This window comes from Pinus tabuliformis, chromosome 7 (genome assembly GCF_031772625.1).
Source record: "Pinus tabuliformis cultivar Carrire ecotype Pingquan chromosome 7, CPIR1, whole genome shotgun sequence".
In the NCBI taxonomy this organism is placed as follows: domain Eukaryota; kingdom Viridiplantae; phylum Streptophyta; class Pinopsida; order Pinales; family Pinaceae; genus Pinus; species Pinus tabuliformis.
In genome coordinates this window covers 1,467,045,911-1,467,060,247 of record NC_142293.1, presented here as the reverse complement: position 1 = coordinate 1,467,060,247, position 14,337 = coordinate 1,467,045,911, and positions in this window count along the sequence as shown.

The following is a 14,337-nucleotide window of genomic DNA, read 5'->3' as shown; positions in this document are numbered from 1 at the left end:
TACTCTCATGAAATTTATTTTTCACACATTTCTATTTATATTTCTAGGAAATTAATATTATTTACTACACTTATATTTTATTTGGAAATATAGGAGGAGTTAGCATATGAGTAGTAAGGCTACCAATAGTCAAGAAATTAGTTAATAATCAGTTATAGTCCAAGCAATGATAGTTTTTCTTGCCATGTTGGCCTCATGGTATTAGTATTGATGTCAATAAATTTGGAGGTCTTATCATGATCATCAAAGTCTTGATGACATGTTTCAAGTTGTTTCTAATGTTTGCGTAGGCTGTAGAGGTGTTGGAGAAGCAATGAAGAGAAATGGGAGATCTCTGGGCAGAGAGGAGATGGTTTTGCATGAGTTATGGCATCTTATTTGGGAGGTAGTTATACACATAGAAAAGATGTTTCTATCATCGTTGGGAAGCCTACAACATCCAAGAAATAATTTTCTCTAGGATGCCTATATTGTTCCAACAAAATAGCGTTATAGGGGAAATTCTTATTTATGCAATAATTTTCTCTAGGATGCCTATATTGTCCCAACAAAATAGCTTTATTGGGGAAATTATTATTTATGCATGCACATAATTTCCCTTGAGGATTTCCAAGAGCATTTTCCCAATGTTCTTTATTGTTTAGAGTCAACTTCATTTGCTTCACATTCTAGAAATTTATCAAGTCAAAGATAATGATGATTAGTGCTTTGTATCAATTTCATATTTGATCGTTGATAAAATATCGAAGTGTGCAGTACAAGCTTTTAGACAGAGAGAGAATGTGATCTACAGTATTGCAAATATAGAGTATAGATCAGAGCTCAAATTTGGAGAATATGTTAGACAATGATGGAGTTATAGTGTATCTATGTGCTTAACATGTTTGTGTTGCAGATTTTATTGATACCAACTATTGTTGTCATGGAGATCATAGTATTTTTGTAGTTGTTGTGGGAGATACTTTGGATTAGAGTTAAGAATTCTGATATGTTTGTGTTGCAGGGGCCTTATTGGAGACTTTATTATTGATGTCTTGTATGCCTACTGTTGTTGAGACATGGCTGAATTTTTGTAATTAGATTTTTTATTATGTTGATCATGTTGAAGTGATGTATTTATTATGGCTAAGATTGTGTTCCATAGCTTTGTCTGTAAACTGGTTGTCGTCTTTCATATTGCATTCAATTGTATGCACATAGAGGATATTGTGAGTCTAGTATGAATATGGACAAAATGAGGCTCATAGGTGTTTGATTGTAGAGAGTTGTAGATTTAGTATAAACATTATGAAACATGGTCCAAAAAAGAGCTTGAAGGTTGCAACATTTGATGAGTAAGTGGTGTCTTGTGTATTCAAGGTGTAGTGACATCGTTAAGGTAGTGGCCTAATAACTTGGGAGTGGTGGCTTCCATCTAGTGGTTTATGTATTTAGGGTGTAGTGACATCGTTAAGGTAGTGGCCTAATAACCTAGGAGTGGTGGCTTCCATCTGGTAGTGGTTGGTCAAGACTTATTGGTAGTGGTGGCTTCTAGTAGGTCATCGCCTATAAAGTCAAAGATGTGGTGGCTTGTAGTAGGTAGCAACTTACAAAGTCCATACAGGTAGTAACCTAGAGAAAGTAGTGACTCACACGATTAACATGCTATGGCTTGCACACAAGTCCTACCTAGTGACTATCTAAAAGAAGAGATTTATAGTAATAAAATAAGAGCAAAGAAAAACATCCAATGATAGTTTTCTCTGTTTGTGTTTACACCTAATATTTAATGTCCATTTTGATCACTGATTCTCTTATGTTTTACATATTTATGTGTTGCTGATGGTAACCTGTTTAGTTATACTTAGCTACTCACATGATTTATATGTTATATGATCTACTAATTTGTTGGTGGTTTATTAATACATGATCTAGTAGTTATGTAAAGAAAGGGAAAATTGGTAAAATTTTGTTATAAGGAACAATACCGATTAACCCCTCCCTCTCACACTACAAGGAAACGACCCTCTAGCAAAGCTTTTTGCGGAAGCCCCTATAAAAATGGCCGAAATTTTGTTTGCTACTGATTTACAAGATGTTTTCTTAATGGTGTGTATATAATATACAAACACACTGGTGCTTTACTATAAATATAAGCAATGGTGCCTAATAGAACATGGTGCATCCTAACATACTTATTAAAAAAAAATGGTGCACTAAATAAAAAATCACATTTGGGCATATACTATTTTCACCATATCAGTGACACTCAAATCACCAATATTGTTTTTGAATTGAAATGGCTCGGTGCTTAGTTAAAAAAAGCACAACTATAGGGTTTTTAATCTAAAAAAAATGTAGTTTTATATTCCCATGAAGCACTCGTGTTGTTCATGTATTAAGATGCCCAAGTCTGTCTTAAGAGGAGAAATGATATGGGGGTTTTAATTAAAAAAGAAAACAAAAAAGAAAACAAAACAAATCAAAAAAAAAAAAAAAAAACAAAACAAAAAAAAACAAAACAAAAAAAAAAAAGACAAAAAAAAAATAACAAAAATAACAAAAACAAAAAAAAACAAAAAAACAAAAAAAAAATGAAAAAAACAAGTGTTATATTCCCATGAAGCACTAGTCTTGTACATGTATTAAAACATCTTGGTGTGTATTAACAAGTGCACTCTATAGGTTTTTTATTTTAAAAAAATGTGGTGTTATATTCCCACAAAGCACTAGTGTTGTTCATGTATTAAAATGCCCCGATGCATCATAGAAAGAGCATCATTATGGGGTTTTGAGTTTTAAAAAAAATGTGATGCTATATTCCCATGAACCACCAATGTAGTTCATGTGTTGAAACACCCCTGTGCATATTAATAAGAGAACTACTATAGGTTTCTTAATTTTAAAAAATAGTGGTGATCTTTGAAATAGTACGCACTTGTTCTGTTATAATAACGCACTGAAATTGGATTAAACAAAAAAAACTTATCGACCGTAAATTTCATTTTTCCATTTGCAGTGTTGTAAATTTCTGAAGCACTAGTGCCACTCTCACCTCATGCAAGCACCTTGTTGTTGGTGTTTATCTTACTCACCTTCCTTCAGTATCGTGCTTAGTGCATGGATTTCAAATTTTCTCAGATGATGGATAAGTTTTCTTTTCTCATTTATGTGTCAACGATGTCTCACCGACGACCAAATTTCCAGGTAATGTCTATGTTTCTCTCTAATTTAAATTTTTAGTGGATTAGAATTGTAATTTGGGTCAAAAAATCCTTCCTTTTTTTTCCTACACAGTGCATTCAACAGGTTAGGCTTGCAACAATAGCATTTCACCCAGTGAATTTATATTGCCCATCGTAATTCGATGCGTGAACCTAACACACCACATTGTTGTTGGTATGATTTGTAAATTACAACCCACTTAGAAAAACTATAAATTGTATGTGAGTGCGTACATTTTTAGGTTACTCCTGGTGCATTTATATTTACGAAATTCACCACACACATAACATTAAAAAAATACAGCTCAGTGTGTTCAATAAGGTGAACGTTCCATACAGGTGCAAAAATGTTATAAGTACCGACTAATGTGCAAGGTTGTCTCGATGCACTAGGTTGAAAATGTATGTATTCGAAGAAAAAGTGATGCATCATATGTATGTATGCACTATTGTTGGTGTTGTTCTATTTTATAAAGCACTAGAGAAGATGCATTACTATTTTTTGACCGCACAGGGGATGTTTTTTTTTCTTTTTAATTGAAAGTGATCTGTCCACATTTATAAATACATTTTTTATTTAATAAAAAATAAATATGCTTTATGTATGAGGATGATGTATATTATATCTCAATCATATAGTAGAGATGTCAACAAAGGGAGCAGAAAAAATGGTAAAGGAATACAATGTTGTCCAACCATGGGAGGCACGAGAGAGGGAGAGGGACTTATACCCTAGCCCTATTAGCACATTGACCTGAGTGATCTTAAGGAATGTATGCCTCCTTAATTACTATGAGGAGGCTACATACTTGAAGGAACACTCTGGCTTGTTGGCACAACTAATTTGTTTTTATAATTCCAGCAATAGTATTTCTATGTCGATCCTAAGATGTGGTATAGGCTCTCTCTGGAGGACATATATTTTATCGCTAGCCTATCCAAGAATGGGGAAGATTTTCGTGAGTTCCCTAATGTCCTCCATGGGGTGGCAACATAAATTCAGGTATTCTACTCTCAGAGATATTTTGGGGGCCACGTAGTCTGTCCAACAGATTTTCAGGTGCATGGTGGATGAGTATGGATTGCTTATTTTCCTATGCAAGAGGTTAGGTGTCTGTCATTATTAGTGACCACCATTTCACACTATATTAGTGATGAGAAGCACATTACGTGTGCTCTTTTTTTTTCGATTCTTTGATGCAAGTGCCACGATGTATCTGATGGTCTACCATTTCATTCAAGCAATTTTGTAGGGCTTTAGATAAATGTCGTGTGTTGATACATGAGACGAATAACCTCTCTTTCACTTTAGATCCTTTTTGTTTATTTTTTGAGAGGTTTCTAGAGACGAGGAAAACATTTTATCATTTCCCTTCTAGGCCACTGACTGAGGTGTGAATGCTCATGTGGGCTCAGATGATGCGTAAGAGGGGGTTTCCAGAGTGCCTGATTAGGATTTTCATTCGGGCACTAGAGCTACTGGCTAGTGAGGATGACCACATGTTTATCTTGGTGTCATGATCATACATGGGTGTTCTCACTCATAAAGACAACCCCCAGGTCGAGGAGAAGGGATAATGCCTAGGACATCTTAATGTATCTCAAGGATAGATATGTTATTCTCAAGAATTATATATAAAGTGAATAAATCTAGTTTGATTACTCTTCTCAAAGGTGAAATTAAATTTATACATGGGTATTATTTTGTTCTAAATAATTAATGCTTAGATTTGGTGGCCTACACACACAAAGTTCAATTTCATTGGTAGCTGTATTATAGGTGAAGAGAAGAAATATATGAAAGAAATATAGTGCAGAGAGCTAGATGGAAAGAAAAGCCTTGCACTAACTCCTAGTAGAATCATGAATAAGATAAAGGAAACGGAGTTCAGGCACCATATAGAGCATTTAATTCCTTTAATCCCACACATTACGGGTGCATTTTCCATAACATAACATAGGTAGATTGTCGTTTAAGATTGAATCCAACAACTAAAATTAGACATAGCAAAAAGAAACACATGAAACAATAAACAAAGAGGGAATTACATACCTACAGATATTAGTGCTTGGAATAAAAAAAGCTTATTCATTAATCTTAAAGAGAATCACACATCTTATAAGCTCTAGGACTTGAAAAAATTGTTGGAAAACTACAACCTTTGGGATAGAAAATCAAACCCTTACTAATGAATTCTTCATCCCCTTTATAGGGTGATAAAAGACAATAATAGTTACAAACATATCTAGGATGTTATAGTTGTATGAACTACACAATGGTTTGAGCATGCGACTAGCCTCACTATCCTAATTATTACATAATAGACTTGCTTCTTTTCTTGAAAATGAAATATTAACAAAATTGCAAAAATATCTTCATTGTCGATTTCCTTGATTTTCTAAGGTGGAACCAAGATCCATTATCCAGATTCCTGATGGGATAATGATTTGGTCAAATTTTTTCTCTTGTATTTGTTCCACGACTACCTGTCAATTTACTTATTGCTTTATCCCTCTAATTTCTTAAATCTACTACTTTTGGAGTTGGCCCCAACTGTATGGCACTTCATTTCAACCATCGGGATCAAAATACTTGTAAAAATCACAACCTAGAGTCTATATTTTAGGGGAAGAAATAAAAAAGAAACCATTACAAAACAACCCCTTATACCATGACCTCGAGTCCCCTAGTCTTTTTGAAATGAAATTTGAAATAGATACTAGATTTCAGGATTTCTCTACTATAGTTCCTTAACCCTCATAACCCGAGTGTTCTATTGAAATTCAATTTAAAATATGTTACGAGCTTCCAAGGCTTCTAGGGTTTCAAACCTCTAGTGTTAAATATTCGTCATATGATTTTGTTAACAACTCATCTAAGGTAATATAAATCCTTTTGTCTACTAACAGATCCTTGGTGCTTGACACCTTTTTAAAATAAGTCATGGGATCTACCCTTCTCGGTTTTCAGTCTAAATTTCTATTACAGGTTTTCATTAATAGATGACCTCTTCTCTAACAATTAAAGAATCCCTGACACCCTTCTCCCCTACTCCCTGGATATTTTGGGAATTCATTTTCTAAATAGTGACGTGATTCTAGTATTTTGACTTTTATAGGCCCAACTTTGATTAGTTCTATATTTTGATCTATGAGGACATTTTAAAAGTTCCTTATATAATTAGAAAGATATTCTAGATAAATCTTCATTTAATTGGGTCTGATTTGGTATTTGAACTCATATGATGCCTAGATAATGGCTTCAAACTTTGTTATTCTTTACACCTTGACCCTTCTACTATATGAAAAATAAAAGCATGACGAGGGTGATGCATCAAATAGTTTCACACTTGCCCGCCACACTCACTTGGAAGTCGTTATGACTATGGACGTAAGCACCATGCTAGCCTGACAGTTGGTGGGCCCATCTATCTTCTCTAGTGGGGGTGCTTAGGCGAGCTTAGAGATGAGGCTTATCCCCTGCTCAGAATCCATCGTAGTCTTCGATCTATCGAGTGCGCATTTTGGTCTTGACATTACGGGGGAAAGCGTTGTATTAACTCCCACACTTGTTACCCTGCTAAAGCTTCTTCATGATTAGGGCACTCTCGAATGGACGAGGATCCGCCCAGTAAGTAATCATTGTTTAACTATTTGAAAAAAAAGCTAGGGGGAAGCCCACATTCAATTGCCTCTTGTTATTTACCTTCTCTTTCTTTCTCCTTCATTTTCTCTTTATCCAATGCTCCATATGCAATAGTACTCATCTGAACCAAAAATCCCCATGACCTAAAAATTCTCATTTTTGAGCTCACGAACCAAAACCCTCTACAATACAATAATTTTAGAAAACACAAATGGGGTACAAAATTGAATCCTACTAGGGATAGTGCCTTGTTGACAGGCAACTAAGAACCTACATACTAGAAGCCTTATGCTTGGCCATGGAGTAAAAAATTCCAAATTTTCTTCCAATTAACTTCAAGGCTTCTTAAAACTAAATCCCTTTAAAACTTTTGTTTAATGGACCCCTTATTCTTCCTTCTGTACTTAAACAAAATTTCTAAAATCTGAACCAAATGACTAGTATCTGAGCTTATTTACATAACATTCCCACTACTCCTACTTACGTATAGGGTTCAATTCACTTGAGTAAAGTTAGCCTTCCTATGATACCAGCCCAACATCTGAATACTAGACCTGATGCCTCTATTCTCTTGAAAGTCAGCAATTAAAACGGGCATGCACCACATGGAAAATTTAGACAAAAAAATGACAGATACTTCAAAAATAATGTATGTTGTTGACCAGAGAAATATGCCATATAGTCAGTTATTTGGTCATAAAATGGATAGGAGAAACAAATGGTTGCTTTATTTTCTTTAATAGTTTCCTCACACAAATCATTTTGCATAAGACAACCACAATCATATCTCGGCTCTTCAACTTTGGGGTTTTGCTGAAAATATGGTTGTTGGTCATCTTTGTCCCACTTTCCTATAATAAGGTCCTTGTAAAAATCTTCTAGATATAACAAAAACATACCTACTCCATTTCATTCCTTACAGTAGGCCCCACCAAAATATAATTTCTAAATATAGTCAAGTTTCATTTCCTTCTTACTCACTCGTTTGGAAATTTCCACTTGAGTATTCCCCCATAATTTGGTGATGGATTTCCAGTTTGAGACATGGAAGGTCTCTATCCTCGCCATGTACTCGAGAATTATTGGTATTATCTTCCCTAGTTACAGTCTTCACAAATCTCGATTCTCTGTACAATCTGCCTTTGTCTCCACCAAAGACTTGAATAGTATCATATGTAAGGTCAAGTTTGATGGATTAGCCAAGCTTCATCCGTTGTTGGGTTCCTAATTTTTCATTATAATTATCACTTCTTAACATCCATTTCCACTATTCTTTTATCACATTATTTACCATAATTTATTATATAATTCCATTTCATAATTAATTATGCTCTTGTGGATAAGTAATATTTGTTCTCCTTTATTTTTAATAAATTGATGATTATTATGAGTGATATTGCTAATAATGGTTTATAGATAAATTTTTTATAACATCACTCATGATTTTAGCCTCCAAGTTCTCTTGCAGATTGCAAATCTGATCTTCAATGCATAATCAAATATTCCAACTCAGGATTTCATTGGAATAACATGTGACTATTTTGCATTTGACATTTCGAGCAAATGACTCTTAAAAATCTGAGACATGGGTTTTGTTTAAACAGACCAAATTTGTTTCCCAGTTAGCAGTTTTAAGAAATTTAGTTTGAATTGGGAGAAAAAAAAAAGGTTCTTCGAAGGATATATTCACAGATTTTCTGTTGTGGCCGTTTTCCAAATTGCCCCAATTGCAATGACCAAATTCGACTTGTTCCAGCTGAATCATGATGGAAAGATCTCTCAGATCTCATCTTGCTTATTGATATTTTGTAATCAATCTTGTTGTAAATTTCCCTTTTCTATTTGCATATTTAAAAGACACAAATCAAAGAGAACGCATGTAAGGGAGCAGATCAGATATTGAAGGTTTTGCTTTGAGAATGTAACATGAGACTTCTGTATTTTCATTTTTATTAATGCAATATTGATATTCTGATTATCTAGCCTTTGATCCTTTCTACCATAGCCCTGATCAGGGAGTTGGGCCCGCTCTCTTGATCAGGTGTTGCTGAAGTAATGTGTGCTTAGTTTCTTTTTAATTAATGTATTTCTTCTTTTCGCTGTAATGGTTTGATGTGAATGTTGTGAATCGGCTTGCTGTTACAGATTAATTATTTTTGTCATTTCCATTACTGTTATAGATTAGTTATTGATGTCAATTCCATTTGTTGTCAAAGTTTATTTATTATTTCAAATTGCATGTTTAATTAATTAATTGAATTCCTGATCAATTGTTGGATGATGAATTTTCCCCTGTATACAGTGCATGATACCCTTGCAATAATAAACGACCCTGGATTGACATATTAATGTCGTAAAGGGTTGAATCATAGCATTCACACTCAGACACCAACAATGATCCTGAAAGAAGCATGCCAAATATTGCAAGAATCTCTATAATCATAAAATCCATTACTACAGTCTTTAATGGGATTTGAGCTAAATTAACCACTATATCCTTGATCATCCCAAGGTGTTTCACTCTTTTAGAACCAAAGGGATAGAAGTATTTATATGGTTTTGTTATCTGTAGACCGAAGTGCTCCATGAAAGATAGAGGCATTATATTACGAGATCAAGCAAATAATTATGCAACAATATATCATGAATCACCAATGTAACATAGAATGGGGTGGAAGGGTCTTGCACCTTTACATGTGGACCAAACATGACCACATACCTTGAGTTGCAAGGTTGACCAAGAGAGAGGGTGTAACTCTGAGAGGTGAACAAATATTGTGGAGCAAATTTTGGTGGGCGCGTGAAAAAAAAATTGTTACTCTGTGTTTATCCCCAACCCTTGGTGAAGTGTAAATCCCAGTAAACATTGTTTTTACTTTAATGAATGAGCCTCAATTTCATATCAATGTCTTTTCATGCATTAGAATTTAATCCAAAGTTTTATTGGGTTGCTCTTAGCTTTACTCTATTTTGTCGTGAGTTTTTTTTGTGTTTTACTTAAGCTTGCCACAACCAAAGTCTTGACATGGCGCAACTGATATTTGAGCCAAACTCCTCTACACTGCCCATGTAAAAAAATTCTAACACATTCAGCCTATTGGAAAGGTTATCTTTCTCTCAGGGAAAAGTTTAATGGTTGAGAGCATTCACTTTCACTATTGCAGAGAGGCATTGGGCAAAAATTGGATTGTCTCAGGTTTGGTTGTGTGACAAGCTACCAAGAAGGTTTGAATTAGGTGGGTGTGATGGGTGAGTGGTGTTAATAGTTTATAGTCATGGTTGTCTCTGTACTCGCATGTGGCAGTTGAAGGAAGGTACATGGGCTCTAGAGTGGTGTGAAAGGATCTGATATGGACACGAGAATCCCCTGACGTTTATATTTTCATAGCAAAGAGAAGTGGATGGACAATGGTATTCAATTGTGAATTGAAAAGAACAATCTGCAACCCTAATTGAAGATTAATAAAGCACAATATATTTCCGTCTCTGAGAGGCTTGCCATGTCTCTCTCAAATTTTTGTGTCGGACTTCGAATCCTACAATGTTTATTGGCCTTAGGCACCGATCTTGAAATTGAATAATTTAATTGATAATGAGCCGCAAAGGCCTTCAACATTAATTTATTTGCATTCTTTATAAATTCGGTTGGTTCTCATCATTTTGTATTAATGTGTATCATGATATATGCATGCTCTTAAATGCCAGGATCCGAGGGTATATTCTCCAATACATTTTTTCATAAATTTGGCCAGTACTCATTGTGTCTTATATAGGCAGGCCCTTAGATGCAAGAATTGAAAGGGGGTTCTCCAATTTCTCTTTAATTTCAAATATGTGTCACTAATATAGTATTTTCTGTTTTGGATGGTGAATTAATTATGTACGTTAATTTTTTTCTTTTTTGTTTATTTATTGTATTTTTTAAATTAATTTGGTTTAAAATTTGAAAGGAATTTGTATAGTTAAATAAGATATTTGGTAGAAAAATAAGCATTTCATTTTTTAATCTAAATTTATATATATATTAAAAATCTAGTTTAAACTATATGAAATTATACGTTTAAACATAAAATAAATTGACCAAATTTCAATTAAGAAAATCAAAATATAAAATAACAAGGGCTACATATTAGCTAGTACTTGCTGCTTAGATTAGATATTGATTAATTATACTAAAAAAATAAAATGCCATCACCAAAAATTAAGAAATCATATTAACTAATGTTGTTTATATATATATATATATATATATATAGATATATATATACAGTTTCATATATGTGACATCCCAGTACTTCAAGTTACTTTTACTTGAATGTTTTTACTTTACAGTAAGGAAATGAACTCTGGTTTTTACTTTTGGAAGTGGACAGTAACTAGATTCAGTAATAATAATAATTTTATTAAATAAATGAATAATTATGACAGATATGGTATTATATGGGGATTCTAAAAGAATCACTGATGAACCTTAGTAACTCTTTTTCACCCAGCAGTTATCAGTTATCAATTATTAGTTAAAGAAACAGTTACCCTTTTTCCCTACTCTTCCTTTACAAAAGGAAGAGAGAAGGAGGAAGGGGGGGTTTCTTTGGGAAAAAGAAAAAGAAAAATTCCTTGAGCTGAAGGAGGATAAATACTTCTGTGGGGGAAGTAGAAGTGGAAGTAAGAGTGATTGTTGGTTGGACTTAGAGTCTTGAGGCCAAGTAGCAGAAATAGCTACTTGTGAATAACTGATTGGCTAGGTGAAAGAGGAGCTTGGGGGGAGAAGTAAGAGTGATTGTTGGTGGGACTTAGAGTCTTGAGGCCAAGTAGCAGAAATTTCTATGTGTGAATAACTAATTGGCTCGGTGAAAGAGGAGCTTGGGGGGAGAAGGGGAAGTAAGAGTGATTGTTGGCTGGACTTAGAGTCTTGAGGCAAAGTAGCAGAAATTGCTACTTATGAATAACTGATTGGCTAGGTGAAAGAGGAGCTTGGGGGGAGAAGTAAGAGTGATTGTTGGCTGGACTTAGAGTCTTGAGGCCAAGTAGCAGAAATTGCTACGTGTGAATAACTGATTGGCTGGGTGAAAGAGGAGCTTGGGGGGAGAACTCTAGACGTAATTTCCAGGTTCTCATAGGAAGGGTGGAAAAAGGTTCATTGAATACAGATTGGTTTCGCCATGGCAGATAAGTACAATCTGGATAAGTGCATTATGTTTAAATAATGTGTAAAGATTAGGATAAAGGTATTTTGGAATTGGATTTATACTGTTTATTTAATTTGACAAAGTAATGTTAAGATTTAGGGGAAAGTGAAATTTAATTGAATGGTAAATTAGACACAAGTTATTTATAGAAAATGTGTATATAAAAAACTATTGGAAATACGCATGTTATAATGCAACTAAAAACCAATGCCCAGGATCCATATTATAAACCTGAATGCATTAAATATATATGCCAAAATTAGCAAATTGGGTAAAACTGTGCCCCCAACTTGAGCATAGAATGATTCAATAAAAGGACGAAATCAAATTTGAACCTATAACATAATGCCCAGAGCTAGCCAAGCATCTCTAAGAAAAATAAAAGAGCAAAACTAAAAAAACCGAGGTGGGTATCCTGCTTCAGTTATGGAAGAAAGAATATAAGAAATTATATTCAGAGTTGGGTGATGTAGGCTTTAACCCTGTACAGAAATTACCTGCATATGAATTCTTAAACAAAGAAAATAAACAATGCGAGAGCATAACCCATAAAACACATATGCACAAAGATTTTTCCCTGGATCCCAAAACCGGGACTACCAGCTTGATGTTTCATTATGTTCCTTTCAATGTTACAATACATATTTATACATGCCGAAGCATCCAATACCATGGACCGAAAACCATCGCATCCAATACCATGGTCCGAAAACCATCGCGTCCAAAAAACATGTGTGAAAATCATGCACAAAACCATAGGTGGGTCCGCCCAACCTAACATATGGTCCAAAACCAAAATTTTCCGAGGCGCTGCCCCGGACCCCATAAAGTGGGGTTACGGGTGTTCTTCAAACCCCCTATTAACTACGTGGAAAGAATATAACACAACCCAACAATCTCCCACTTGTTGTTTTCTTTCCACAGGGGGCCACAGGAGAGCTTAGTCATTTTTTCAGCCCTGAGATTCCCATTGCTTCTCTAAACCAGGAGAACTTCTCAGAGCTCACAGATTTTGTCAATGCATCTGCAGTATTCTTCAAAGTGTCCACCTTTACCAGCAACACCTTTCTGTCTTCTATCATATCCCTCACAAAGTGATACTGAACATCAATGTGCTTTGTCTTTGAATGATAAGCAGGGTTCTTTGCCAAGAAAATTGCACTTTGGCTGTCACAGTCTATTCTTATAGCTCTCTGTACTAACCCCATACTTGAACACAATCTCTGCAACCAAACTGCTTCCTTGCTTGCATGAGTGGCTGCCATGTATTCTGCCTCTGTAGTTGATAGTGCCACTACAGATTGTTTCTTACTCATCCAACTGACTGCACCTCCAAATAGGTTAAACACATACCCACTTGTAGATCTTCTCTGATCCAGATCTCCAACCCAGTCTGCTTCAACAAAGCCATGAATATCCAACACTTTTGTCCAATCCTAGTCTTCCTTGGTAGCACAAACCATAATCACTAGTGCCACGCAAATACCTGAAAACTCGCTTCACTGCTGTCCAGTGATCCTTCCCAGGTTTTGACATAAACCTGCTCAATACTCGCACTGCATGTGCAATGTCTGGTCTAGTACAAACCATTGCATACATCAAGTTACCCACTGCACTTGCATATGGAACACGAGACGTCCTCTTCCTCTTCTTGTGTCTTAGGACACTGTTCAGCAGATAACCTCACACCTACAGGAATAGGAACCTTCACCGGTTTAATATCCTGCATATTAAACCTCTGCAGTATTGTCTCGACATACTTCCTCTGGTTTAACCAGAGCTTCCTCTTTGACCGATCTCTTTTAATTTCCATGCCCAAAATATAGTTTGCAGCACCAAGATCTTTCATGTCGAATTTGGAGGACAATTGGGTCTTCAAATCCTGGATAATTTCTTTTTCATTTCCAACTAGCAACATATCATCCACATACAAGACCAGATAAATAACATGGTCACCAATTAATTTAAAATACACACAATGATCTGCTTTGCTTCTGGTGAAGCCAAGTCCCCGTATAAATGTATCAAATTTTTGATACCACATTCTTGGTGACTATTTTAACCCATACAGAGACTTCTTTAACTTGCATACCAGTTCTTTCTTACCCTTCACCGCAAAGCCTTCAGATTGCTTCATGTAGATTTCCTCTTCCAAATCCTCGTGAAGAAATGTTGTCTTCACATCCATTTGTTCTACCTCAAAATCAAAAGCAGTAGCAACAGATAAAAGTAATCTAATAGAAGTTACCTTGGCAACAGGAGAAAAAATATCACCAAAATCAATTCTCGGCACCTGGGA